This window comes from Diadema antillarum, unplaced genomic scaffold, assembly GCF_040938485.1.
Source record: "Diadema antillarum isolate AM-2024a unplaced genomic scaffold, OU_Dant_1.0 seq00000201_RagTag, whole genome shotgun sequence".
NCBI classification, from domain to species: domain Eukaryota; kingdom Metazoa; phylum Echinodermata; class Echinoidea; order Diadematoida; family Diadematidae; genus Diadema; species Diadema antillarum.
Window position 1 is genome coordinate 979,418 of NW_027271261.1, and position 13,589 is coordinate 993,006.

Genomic DNA, 13,589 nt, shown 5'->3' on the forward strand with positions numbered 1-13,589 from the left:
TAAATACGACAATAACATAACTATCAAAATGACCTTTTTACCTTCTTGCTCAGCAAGTCCGTGCTCATATGTGTCGTGTGAGTCGTCACGATTCATGTACACGCCCTGAAGAATTCTGTGTTTGGACAAGGAAAACAATGGTATTGTTAAGGAAGCAGTGGTAACTAAGTTCATCTATGATTACTTTTTACTAGTGTTCTGTACAAATAACAATAATAGCAACAACAACCATACACCAACACACATACACACACGTTGAAATGTCCAGTTCACCAAAGCCCATAGCTTTGATTAATTGTCATAAGCGCAGGACATCGCATAATATGTGGCTTCGTGGGTAAAACGCACATGAAAAATAATATACCGGTCAAGGAGTATCTCTTTGATACCGGTACACCATATCGATAGGTTTCATTAATCAAATTTCAGACAACCGTCACACTTCTTCTACTGATGTAGTTTTATTAACGAGACCCACAACCTACAGTATACACAACTAGGCCTATATCATATCCCATTCAATCGCATGCTTTACTGCTGACATTGCTTATTATGTACACGATGTCTCTCTAAAGCTGGATCCAGAGCTATAACATATTATATCATATTTAATGTTTACGGGAATAGACATCAGTGGTATGGCCACTAGAATTTGATGTCCGCGGTCGGGTCATCAAATTTTCAAAAAAAGGCTTTCTTCTTTTGGTCCGATCGAGCAACTCAGATTCGAAATGGATAGATAATGTTTTCTTCTTCATATACTTCCTTTCTTCTGTTCTTGTGCCAATACATTTAGTTATACGGCTATCAAAATTTAAAACTTGATTTTAATATCTCGAACGGGCCACTACGAAAAAAAAAAAGGAGGCTAGTATCGAGCTCTGCTGAATCATATAGATATTTTTGCTGTTAACGCCCCACATTCAGTAAGTCATGTAGGATATACAGTTAAAGCGCCTTAGCGGCCACCTGTCTAGAGCGGCTACTGAAAAATTCCCCCGTGAGAAAAGCCCTGTTAAAGACCCTGTGTATAGCGGCCACCTGTCTAACGCGGCCGCTATTATAGACAGGTTTGACTGTATACTAACGCTGCTACGTCAGCATCTCTGAAGGCCTTTGCGAAAGGGTTGTTCTGAATCTTTAGCTGGGTGATCTTGTCGTTCTGATATGCAGTTACAGCAATGAAGGACGTCTCCGGAAACGAGATGTAATACGTCTCGCTATTTCTGCGCAGGTCGTCGCGGCACTCTCGCTCTTCCGTCGTCGGGGGCGTCGTTTCCTTTCCTGCTCGGATGCCAAATCGCATCGCTCCATTATCATTTCCTGCCGCTGATGCTGCTGCGTCCGAAGAAGCCACGGTGGTGGTCGCCTCTATCTCCCTCTGAGGTGGTAGGACTGAGTTACGGCAGGCCATCGGAGAACTGAATGGCTTCATGGCGTGGGAGGCTGGATCGTGATGACCTTCCCCTACGATCGGCTGTGACGGGGATGACGCGGAGAGCCGCTCGATGATGAGCTTCGGCGTGTACTTGTGCATGGAGTGAAGAACAATTTGCTGCAGAGAGAAAAAGTCGTTATCTCATATCATGTCACCGATTATAAAAAGTGAATGAAAAGAAACAACAACCCAAAGACCAAAACGGAGCAACACACATTTTTTTTCAAGTTCAATTTCAATCTATTTTCATACTTCTTAATGAATTGCATGACATATAAGAAAATGAAATGTAACATGCAAGTAGGACATACAAGAAGGCATTAGAAGATAGCAATGAATATAATTAACGTTGAAATGTAAGTAGAATATGCTAGAGAGATATGATAAAACCTACTTGCAAGCAGCTTGTTAAGAATAGGTCCCAAAAGAACCTTATTTGACAATGACTTGATCTAAGTCCCTGTCTCCACAACTGTGTAAAAGTAATCTCCTTTTAGCTACAACATTTGGCAAAACGCTGCCCCTTGATGTAAAAAAAAAAATCAGAATCTATTAATTGATTGCTATTTTCGGATAATATATACTAAATAATATATTCTAACGAAGAAACCGTGACGTGTTTATTAGATATTGAATTGTTGTACGAGATTAATTAAAGTATAATCCAAGACCCCTACATTTTTGGCTTTGGTGTCCTTGTTGTTGGTGATCTTAAGCTTTGAGAAGCTGATGATATTCCGCTGCCAGAAGGAGCCAACGTTTGGTGAGTCCGGATGCTCAGATGGCTCGTTAGCAAGTTCGGGATCAGCCTTTCCCACGGGTAACCACGTGGAATTGATGAACTTGTACCGATTTCTGTAACCAGTTGACAGCAGAGAGAGAAAGAAAGGAATGATTCAAAAGACAGCAACAAGGAAAAATTTGAGCTACATGATTCTACTTAATTACTATCATTGATATTGCTTCCGTGTCTATTGCAAGCAAATGAAGAAGATAATGAAACGGGGTGTATACCAGCCGAAGTCTGCATCACCCGTTCCTTTTCATGTGTGCTTGTCAGATTAGTCAGCTAAACTCGCTTTGCCTCCGTGGTTCAAACCTCTATGAAAGCAGGGCACAAAACTCGACCTCCTTTCTATATGTTAATTTGTCATTATTCAACATGATATTGAGAATGGAAATTGATAAATTGAAAAGTACATGTACTTGTATCAGACTATTCGACTAGTTTGTCACCAGTCAAAGGCGGTTATAAATATAAATTATCTTTTTCACCCAATCCAATGCATATGGCAAAACAACAACAATAACATGCTAGGAGCTGAATGTCTGTATTTTGCTTTTCTGAGAATGAAATCAAAAGTGTTTTGATGGTGATTATAGATAATTTGTTTGTACAATTTAATGATGTTTTATACACCTCAGCGGTTTACAGGGGCGGATCCAGGAATTCTGTAACGGAGGGGGAGGGGCGCAACTAATATTTCTGGTGCCACTTCCGGGTTTCGTTTCATTTTTTTCTTTTTATTTCTTTTGCTTTTAACGAAAAATAAAGGGGGCTTGCGACGGTTGCGCCCCCCTCTGGATCCGCCACTGGTTTATCAAAAAGATGGTTGGTCCTATGATTTCTTTTTCCATTTTAATGACGATTTACAGTCTGACAAAGGAACGGAAACAAGGATCAATTTCCTGCTAGCTATCAAAACGATTCCTTTCGGTACTTCTGAGTTGCCTTATAGGAATCGGCATGACACTGACATGGACGTTCCTATATCTTTTATATCAAAGTGGGAGTATATAGAATACACTATATCCTATAACTCTGCTCACATCGTTACAAAATGTACAATCAATTCACTGGTGGGTATTTTTATACTCCCCTGTAGGAAAGTGGCAGTGCTGAGTGAGAAGGAACGTGGGGAAGATAAAAACAGATAGACAGATAGAAACATGATGACAAGACAGATTGATAAATTACAGAAGGAATTAGGTATAGATGGTAACTTTACCGGTCATCCGATGTAATCGTTACGGAAATTCTGTAGAATGCCTCTGGATCAAGTCCGTTCACAGTTACTGCGAAGCATGGAAACATCCTCCTGAAAAAAAAAAAAAACAACAGACAAACATACCATTGATAAATCATTCACAGAGAAATGCGAATAAAGGGAATGAACTTCAAGATTTGTCATTACTCAAACATTACACCTGTATGGTCTGACTTACACTTTATACATTGTATGCATACATATGAAATATGATTAGCCCGAGGAGGATTGGTATCCGGAATAGTAATTCATTGGTGAGGTCTACACGAAACGACCATGTACGACAGCTATTATACAAGACTAAGTTTTATTGAGTAAACTTATGCCGTACTAGTATTCATGGCATTGATTTCAATTGATTTGCAAATATCTGTTGATTATCATAATATAGCATGATCGTATATGATTTTAAGCAATTCTGGTGACGTCGTACCCGTTCAAAAGACCACAAATCACTTTATGGATACTTGATACAACAGTATACACTTCCAATGATTTCAGTGCAGACCTAAATCAAATTTACATGAGTTTTCCCGTTGAATACTGTCAGAAATGTAAAACTCACTTTAACATGTGCAATACACACACACACACACACACACACACACACACACACACTCACACACACACACGCCCACACACACACACATACACATACACATACACATACACATATACATACACATACACTCAAATCGTGTTAACTTGCTGTTGCTAGCTATCTTGCTAATTATCATTGTTACCTAGAGTCACTCATTGACTCGTCGTCATCTCAGAAATTACTTTGAAATAATCACTAAAAGCGTCGCAACCGAGGAACTAAAAGCTATAGAGTACTGTGACCTTGTGAATGTAAGTAAACATTTGTTATATCTGACTGTCAGATTTGACATTGGAGGAAATAATCTATACGTAATTCCAAATGTAAAGTATATAATACACCGCCGGCGCCACGTTTCAAAAGTGTGTGTGTGTGGGGGGGGGGGGGGGGTAATTCCGGGTTTCATGAGCTAACAAGAAAAAAAAATCCACTCCTGGGTTTCTTCAGCTGGCAAGCAAAAAAAAAAAAAAAAAAAAAAAAAAGGCGCAAAAAAAAGCCTTACCGCCTCAACGTTTCTATTTCTTTCTATATAGGCCCTAGTGCCACTTACGCAATTCCGGGGTGAAAAAAGTGGGGCCCACGGTCATGACACCTTATGTATGCCTTTGTATGGTGCAAAAAAAAAAAATGGTGCTCGCCCCCTCCCCCCTCCACCCCCACCCCCCACCCCCCGGTTCCGCCGGTCCTATTTAATATATACACCTTACGCAGTTTTTTGCAACTGATTGACAAAACATCTCGACGGAAGAATTTCATGAATTTGAATACTTACGCAGTTTGTTCCTAAACATTCTCCAAAATGCGTGCACGTACAAACAAATATATATGTCTTCCTATATGAACATGAATGATAGATTGTGTGAACTTTGCCAGAGCGCGGGAAATGTTATCTCTTTTTTAAAGATATACTTAGAAACCACTGTATGAAATGTTAAAGAGCATACAGTTCTAAGAGGAATTCAAAACTTATTTGATGAAAATCGGTTTTGAAATGGCTGACATATCAAAAAAAAAGGTAAAACAAAGCAATCGTAATAAAAGGCGGGTCCCGCCTTTTATTGGGATCGCTTTGTTTTGGGTATCTCAGCCATTTCTCTACGTGAAACGAGACACCTGACCTCAGAGTACTGGGTAAAAGTAAAGGCTGCGGGTGGTAAGCAAAGGACAGTGACAACACGATTACAGTTCGTTATTCCGAATCTTCGTTATCCCAGAGGTTCGTTATTCCGAAAACAAAATAATGTTCGTTATTCCAAAATTGGAACATGAATGTTACATTCCGAAGGTTCTTTGATGTAAATAATGAAATAAGGTTCATTATTTCGAAAGTTCGTTCATCCAAAAACGAAATATAGTTAGTAATTGCGAAGGCTTCGATAAAATACGTTTATTTTTAAAACATATATTTATACACATGTTCGAATAAACGAAGCTTCATTTTCGGTTTAACGAATCCTCGGAATAATGAGCCCTATGTCATTTAAATTTTCAAAGACAACGAAAGACTACAATTAGGTTCTTATAAGAACGCGCTGGAATGAGTTAGCAGCTATTGTCAAAGAGTTTCCAATACTCATATTCTAGCCTAAATATGAAATGTTTTGCATCCAAAGCGCAACTGATTTGATTTTATTTGATTTGATTTATTCTCTATATGCCATATTTTCAAGTATATCAATTTTCTGTAATTTCATCAAAATCATACAAAATAACGGTAATATGACTATTTTCACAATTGTCATCAATTATACAATACGTCTGTAATATAATTACATGAGTAACATCTTATTTTGAACGATTGCCAAGAATAATCACACAGCTTGACTGTTTGGCAACCGGTAGCTAATATCATTACGACGAAAACAAAAAACAAAACAAAGCAAAACAAGGGAATTCAACAACTCGTGCATGGAATAAGGGTTAGGGAATTGAATAATCGTAGTAATTTGCCCAATGTTTTGTAGTGTTGTCCATTTTCATTTGCTGCTTAGTGTGTATTTCTTAACCTGTACAGTTTCCCTCGGTAAATGTATTTTCGTTTTGCTGGCAACTTACGCCCTATATATTCATTCGTAAGGGAATCGACCTCGATAGGCCTCATATGGCCTTTTCTGATTCCCTTATATTCTTTGTATGTTTCTTCTGTTTTCCTTGTAAACGGGATGTATTGTGTAGGTGAACTTGCGTATACTTCTTAACATGTGAAATAAACGAATTGAATTGAAAAAAAATCACGTAAACGAACCTTAGGAATTAAGAACGTTGTTTCATTTTAGGAATTGCGAACCTGCGGAATAAGGAACTTTATTTCATTGCAGGAGTCATTATACAATGTACAATCATTGAAGGAACGAATCTTCGAAAAAAAATATTCCTCTTTTTCTTTAAACAATAATCTTCGCTTACCTCCCAGATCTGTTAATGATCATTTCTGTTTCGTATTCGCTGAATTTTCTCCACATGGCCGAGTTCGCTAACGATACTGATATTCCGTGAACGTTTACCGTGACCGGAGGTTCGTTGTCCATATCTCTTTCTCCAAAGAGTACGGACAGGTCGCTGCTCGTTCGATAAAAATTCAGGTTGCTATCACTCGACGTCGGTGTGCCGCCATAGATGTGGTCATTGCCTATGTCGAAATCGCTGGTTACCCTTCTCATGCCGGAGCCGTCAAAGTTGACGTCGCTCATCGAATTCGCAGAAAACGTCGACGAAGACGAATAGATTGACGATGTCGATGATTTAAGCCCGTCACGTCGCCATGACAACCTTGGCGAATTCAAATGGTTGAAGGTATCATCGATATTGCAACTCGGAGGTCCCGCACAAGGAGAGCACAGCATGTTTAAACCTTCGTTGTTCTTTTCTTCGTCAGTCTGATCACATTTCTTGAACAGAGAGCTTGCAAAGAGCGTTTGGTTATCCGAAAGTACATGTCTTGCAGATTTCTGCTGACATATTCTTTCATGGATATCTTGAGTTCGCTGGCCACTTGCCATCGCCCGAAGAGTGTCTTTGTTCCCAAAGCCATTTTGAAAACGGGATAGATATTGGGAGCCGATATCTGGCGGATCAATGTGATAAATGAACGCCCTGAAATCTTCGCTATCACCAGAAATTGCATTGCCTGACAGCAAGGATTCTATGGAAAACGCCTTCGATCGACTTGACATAGACATTTTGGTAGTTTTTGTTCTTTATTTTTTATTCTGTTGTTGTTGTAAAGAAAGTAGATTGTATTCCAGAACAGTCTTGATCTCACACCAGTAGCCCAGATGAATGAGGAGCTAGTTAGGTAGCAGTGGTGTATCCCTGTAGCCGAGTGGAAGACAAACAAGCGATTCAGATTCCAGCTCTGAAGACTTCTGCGCATGTACGTGAGAGTGAATCCCAAGAAACAAATTAGAATAAAGCTGACCTATGCTCGAGGAAGACTTACAAAATCGTTTTTTGTGTTGTTGTTGTTGTTGTTGTTGTTGCTGTTGTTGTTTTGATTCAAGAGCAACAGTATTGCTCATCAGTGGTGTATTGTTGAATCGCAACATTTCACCTCCTCCCTGCTTGCTAATTGCTTATTTTCATTTCAAGTAATTCAAATTGATTTCTTCATTTCATTTAATTTGTTGTGTTTTGCAACTTTTTTCATGAACACAAATTTTATAACGAAAAACATATTCAAGATATGAAAATAAGGGTACATTTTGATATTGTGGTATATTATGACATACATTGGCACAAGCTTGTCAAAATCAAGCAGTAATATACAGTGTGTTTTCCAATGCGCTGCACTATTGTATCTTTTCCCTTCTGTTCACGTGTTTAGGTTCTTATTTCTATCTCTATAACCGTCCTTACTTGTGTCTAAGCCCATAATACAGGACACAGTTAGATGCTCTTACTGATAACACTGAAAAAACAAAACTCTTGATACAACGTCCCATTGACTTGGATTGTGTTGATTGTTGAAATTTACCAAGTAACCTACTGCACTAAAATATCTGACTGCCAACTGTATACTCCAATCCCATTATGATGTATGTACAGGAAGCTATGTAAAGCTCAGCTGCAGCTCCAATTGTACGAAGTACATTTGATTATCAAATGTATTTTGATGATAGTTCAGCTGGTTTGAAGTTCATATCACGAAAGGTTAGAGAGTTGTTGATTGTTTAGGAGCGAAGCATAGCATGAGCAGAAAACCTAGTGATTTACAAAAACACGCGGTGCACACACACGTATACCCGTCTACACACACACACACACGCACACACATATATATATATATATATATATATATATATATATATATATATATATGTATGTACTAGGTGTTACAAAAAATATTTCCCACTTTTGATCCTTAATAGTTCAAAAACTATATATCAGATAACACTGACATTGATATGAGCAATAGCTGAATAGTGTACAATTTTGTTTTAGGCAATTTTAAAATGGCAGCATAACTCAGTTTCATTAAATTAAACATTATTTTTTTCAGTAAGATTTCATATTTTGCTCTATTTTCAACCCTCTGTACAAAACTTTTACTTTTCACAGAAGTCAATTGGTGTGTATGGGAGTGTGTAGTTGACACCCAGACAATGATCCTGGACAATGACCAGGATTGGAATGCTCCATTTTTATTCATGAGGAATTCCACTATCACAACTAGTCTTTATTCATTCTGAAATGTGGTGTATGCAAGCACAAGGAAACATGTGCTTACTTTTTTTAATGTGCATGCATTTCACCCTTTGCTAGGAATTTAGACTAGCGGTGCCCCAGGGCAATCCATCATGAACAATTAATAAAGCATTAATGTGACTTGGAGCAGAGCTCTGAACAGGTGATATCAAGAGGTCCATTGTTCATGGTCATTGTAAGTACACACTCACATACACATCATTAGTTCCTGTGTAAAGTTCAGGTTTTGTACAGAGGGTTAAAATTTGACCCAAATCGGGTCTTACTTTGAAATTAATCATGAATTTCATGAAACTGATATAGGTTTTCATATTCAAATCACCTCCAACTAAATTGTACACTATTCAGCTATTACTCACATCAATGACAGTTTTATCTGATATACAGTTTTTGAGCTATTAAGCATCAAAAGTGGAAAATGTTTTTTGTAACACCTAGTATGTATGTATATATATCGATAGATAGATAAATAGATGAATATGTCTATAAATAGATAGATAGATATACTATTACTCTGGATCCAACTTTAGGGAGACAGTGTGTGGAAAACGTGTGCAACGCGATGTCAGCAATAAAGCATGGATTGAATCGACTACCAGTACTTAAGGTAAAATGTCTCCCTAATGTGGTGATTAGATATATATCGATATCCAAAGTTGTAAGTGACACCCAAAGATCTATAATACATATAATTATATACGCACACGTTCTGATTTTTTTTTGTAATAATTTGTAGACCTATTCACATCAGAAGGCAATAATTATCGATATCAGGAACCTTTGAGATCATTGGACTTAGCTGCGAACGAAGTAAAGCAAAATAAGGCATCATTTGTCGGCCGCACAACCCAAAGAAAATTAACTTTTTTTTTGAGAGGAAATCGAAATCGAAACACATGCATGTTATATCAAGTCAAAACAGACTTGGCGTATCCAAGTTAAGTATTGGAAGTCGTATCAGTTTCATTTTGTTCTTTTTTTAGCTCTCTAAAATTTATATGAATTTATCCCCGAAGAAGTAAGAGTAAAAGTAGAAACTTCTAATCTTATAAAAGTGAAGGAAAGGGAAAAGGCAGAGGAACTGGAATCGATTTACTTTAATTAAATTTGAATTTGAATTTGAATTTGAATTTGAATTTGAGGATGCACAGAACCGACGGTCTGAATTCAAGCTCCCCTCCGAAGGACGAGGTAATGAGTATGATGTGCCTGCTTAGGGGCACAACCACTGTATAGCCACGGGGCTCGAACCAGTAGAGATCTTGTGATGACAGTGTCTGGTCTTATATTCACTCAGCCACCACAGTTGTTATTCTTCAAGATCATTTCTTTGTTTTGTATTGTTTCGACAGTTCCTTTTTTCGCTCCACAAAGTCTGATGAGATGATATAACTGATCGAAGTCAAGGGAGAGTAAATGCTAAGTTTGAGCATGTAGGGTTTAACCTTTAGGAATATATCAATCCCCCTCCTCCTCCTCCTCCCCCATCTACACAACTCCTAATCACACGCTATTGTCCGTTGTGTCAATTTGCGGGGAAAGAGCGTTGAGAAAGACGGCTTCTTTTCACACGTTCCAGCCATACGTGCGTGTGATGACGAACGGCGCTGCGTCAAATCAACACAATCCAGAAGCCATCTCGGCGCCGGGTGTCGGTCGGTGAGCGTGGATGCACCTCTGATTAACGTGTACCCCGCCTCCAGGTTCGTCGCGATTGGAGCATTCTGACTTCACATCGGGGTTTTTTTTTTTTTTTTATTGATTACGAAATGTAAGCAAGGTATATGGGAAGATTATCACAGTTGTTATCTTTTTTTCGCCACACTCGAGGATAGGCAACAACAAATCACTATCAAATTTTACCCACGGCAAAACTCTCTCTGACGGATCAACTTCTGCAAACTGGTTTCTACTTGCTTGCTACTTTTCCACTGCGGAGACAGCAGTGACAATTAGGATAAGAAGAAATAACAATTTCCTCCAGACCTGTCCCTACTCTCTCACTTCCATCTCTACATCCCCTCATCTCCTCCAAAAACCACCAAGGGGATACCTATCGGAACGATGAAATCATAATATCTAAAAGCTAATTTGATATAATGTCATCGTCTTTGGAATTTAAACGAATCTATTTTCTGTGTTTTCAAATTACTAACATTCACAGAATAAATGTGGTGCAAAGATGTGCAACTTCACGCCAGGGGTCAAGAAATGTGAATGAGCAGCCTTTCAACGTACTTTACCAAAATTTACCTTGGTTGTGCCATTGGAATGGGGTTTACGAGATGCATGGGAGTGGGGGTAGCAGATTATATTAGTTTTGACATGTTTGAGACATTTTTAATCAATAAAATTGCCTTATTACCATCTTATGATTATGTATTTAAGGTTATCTCACAAGGAATGTATTTGTTTTTATGTTGTGATCAATATGGGGCTTTCGGGCATTGTTTCGCCGCCCATTTATCCAGTGTGAAGATGGAAATTCTGGCCCCCTATGACCGGCATCCCAGTAAGTGGTTCATCTTTGAATCTGTAGTAGTTCATACGTGGCAATGTTAGCACCAGTTCTGTAACTCAAATTCTTAACGAGTTGTTTTAAGCACAACATTCTCATTAAGGAATCTCTTTTTTTTTCCAGATCGCAACAGCAAGCATCACACTTTATTACCTTAAAACATCTGACAGTGGTTCTATTCCCGACTGAAAGCATCCGCACAAAATATAACATGAAATAATAATAAGAAGAAGAACGAATAAAAAAAGGAAATGTAATAAACGCAAAGCGTTACACAAGTTAGAGTATGGTAAAGAACATATTATAGTATATTGGAACTAATTGTGCCTTCACTTATGAATTACACCCGTGTTGTGTAGCAGCTTTTCGGGATAGGCTACTCGAGTAATCGCTTTGGTGTTTGAGCTCCACTGTGAAAAGTCACACCTTGATATAGAAATACTTAGCTTTTTTCAGTTCCTCCGCTTAAAACTCATCAACACTGCTCAGGAAGTGGTTAGACGCGGCTTGGCCATCAGAACTGATTACGGCCGCCATTTCACACGCGAGAGAGAGAAAGAGAAAGAGAGGGAGAGGGGGGGGGGATGATGATGATGAAGATGAGAGATGTAATGTCACGCTCCTTGTTCTTGTATATCCGTGAAGCTCCATGGTTTATCCTCTGCTCTTCACTCATATAACGCGTATAGTATACAGTGGATCTTCAGATCACAACGAAGCCATTCAATTCGCAGCCAGAGAACGTCGACAAGTTTCTCATGCGATCGCGCTGCAGTAATAGTTTTAATTCATTTCTTTTCGGATTGCAATGCGACATTGTTTTATACAGCCCATGTATGTTTCCCTGCACTGCTTTTTGTTATTAAACATATTAGTAATATGGAAACCATTGAGTTATGCACAGTCTAAGGAAAAGCGCATTGTGGTGTATCATAACAGAACTTTGGTAAAGATTGACAGATGATGCCACCGGCAGAGTCTTGATTAGAATTTCATTGTTGCCTTTTTAGTGGGCATATCCAAATAATCTGTATAAAATTGTATAAAATGCATAAATTTAGTAATAATTTATTATCTCCCATTTTTACTGGGACGTCCCTAAAAAAAAACTCCTTCCACAGATACCCATCCACTCGTCATTCTAATGAATTTCATTTACCTTTAATGAATTTCATTTACCTTCATTAGGACTATATCTACTCAATCTAAATTTTCTTTTGTTGGACCAAAATTTTGGAATAGCTTTAGTGATATTTTAGAGAGTTGAATTAATAATCCCTGATGATGCATTGGAGAAGATTTATTGAAAAAGTATAGGAAGAGAATCTCACAAAATGTCATTTTATGACGAGTGTATGCATTCCCGTGACTCATTAATGACATACTTTGTTAAGTTTAACATTATTCATTTTCCCCTGTCAGATATCAGTGCATGCAATCTCATCCGCTTCAGTATATATTTTGCAAAAGGGCTATAATACAAAAAGGGAATGGCGACAGTCAAAGAACGGAACCATGTATAAGAAGGACTCGAGGGAGAATGATTCATTATGCCTTCTCGAGCTCTCGCTATTGGTGACAACTGCTCCTGTCTTGTCTCAAAGGACTTATAGGATTAGGTTGGTCTTTATAGGGTTGGTTGGATGTGAGGATTAGGATTAGGGTTAGGTTATGCTTGTAGGTAGAATTTTTGTTTGGTCTAGCGTGTAGAATGATATATCATGGGAGCAATATTGTCGCAAGAGTTAAATGTCATGGAAACCTCGATCGCTATTATCTCGCCATTTTCACATTTTCTTGCACATTTTCCTGTTGTTTGCCCATTTCCTGGCAAGACGTTTGCACAGCGGTTGTTCCGCACGGTCTCTTGTTCATAATGAGAGCGATACACCTCTACCAATTTCTCATATACGCGGCGTGAATCTGAAAATTGAATTTGAACCGGAGCGAATGTACGGATAAGAGTACAAAAAGTTTAGAAACAATGTAAATAGCACTATGACACACCGTAAAAGTAGGTATTATAAAACAGATGTTAAGAAATATTCCAAGAAACCAAATCAAATATGGAAATATTTGCGTCATCTGTTAATCAAGTAAATCAGTTTCATCACCTGTTATCACGACTAATCGCGATCAGTTATGCTCTCAGTGATGATTATGAATATGTCATAGCAGGAGCTTATAATAATTACACTATTGAATCTATTCTTACAACCTATATTGATCCAAAAGTATGTTATTTGGTTAGGAACGCAATTGTTTAGTAAATCATCATTT